Genomic DNA, 990 nt, shown 5'->3' on the forward strand with positions numbered 1-990 from the left:
ACTATGCACGAGTTATAAACGAACTCTGCCATATATATATTTCTTTCAAAGAGGTGGTCACTACCAACGGCTCTTCCATTATTTCACAAGATCTATTCAATCTTGACACAAAATTCGAGAAAACAAAAGAATGGGAAGCTCTAGGATCAAATAAGACCGATGCTTTAAAACCACAAATTAAAAGAATACCTATCACCACATCATTAGAAGCAAGCACATCTTGCAGGCCTAGGGCAAATATTCTCACTTGTCCTCCTCCGAAAGTACCCTATGGCACTAACTCGGTAGGTTGGGATTGAGAGATGGAAGCTATCCCTTTACCTTTATAGGGTCGACTTCTCCTAACTGGAGGTGAAATTGCAGATGCTACCACTGAAGCTGGTTGCACATACCCACGACCGATTCCTTGTGATCTTCCTTCATAAGTACAATCTCTTCGCATATGTCCTGGTTGACCACAATTAAAGCACACACCAAATGATCGAGCACATGGCCCCACATGCACAGTTCCACAACGTGGGCAATAGGAATTCCTTTGGCCCATTTGCTGACTAATAAGGCTAGTTATTTCATTACTAGTTCCTCGGTGATTACTTGTTCCAAGAAAATTCCCACGATGAGATGAACTACTAAATTGGGGATTCCTCCTCAACCTTTGAGGTCCAATTGATGCTTGCCCTCTATTCTGAACTATATCCCTTCGACCAAGTTAACTTACTCTCCTAAAAGTCATTTCTCGACTAGTGTTCCTTTGACTAGTTTGTCTTTCAGCCTTAATTCTTTCAGTACTTTCACGAAGTGCCCTAGCCTCCATACTACGACCCTCAATTAGCCTAGCACAATCTACTACATCGAAGTACGAATCAAACCCCTATGGTGCAACAGCTCTGAACAAGTACTCAGACAGTCCAGCCACAAACCGATTCACCCTCATTTCTTTCGAAGACATGAGGTATGGGGTGTATCTAGACAATTGCATAAACTGCACAT

The sequence above is a fragment of the Theobroma umbraticum genome, unplaced genomic scaffold (genome assembly GCF_002168275.2).
Source record: "Theobroma umbraticum cultivar Fairchild unplaced genomic scaffold, ASM216827v3 scaffold_4.1, whole genome shotgun sequence".
Classification (NCBI taxonomy): domain Eukaryota; kingdom Viridiplantae; phylum Streptophyta; class Magnoliopsida; order Malvales; family Malvaceae; genus Theobroma; species Theobroma umbraticum.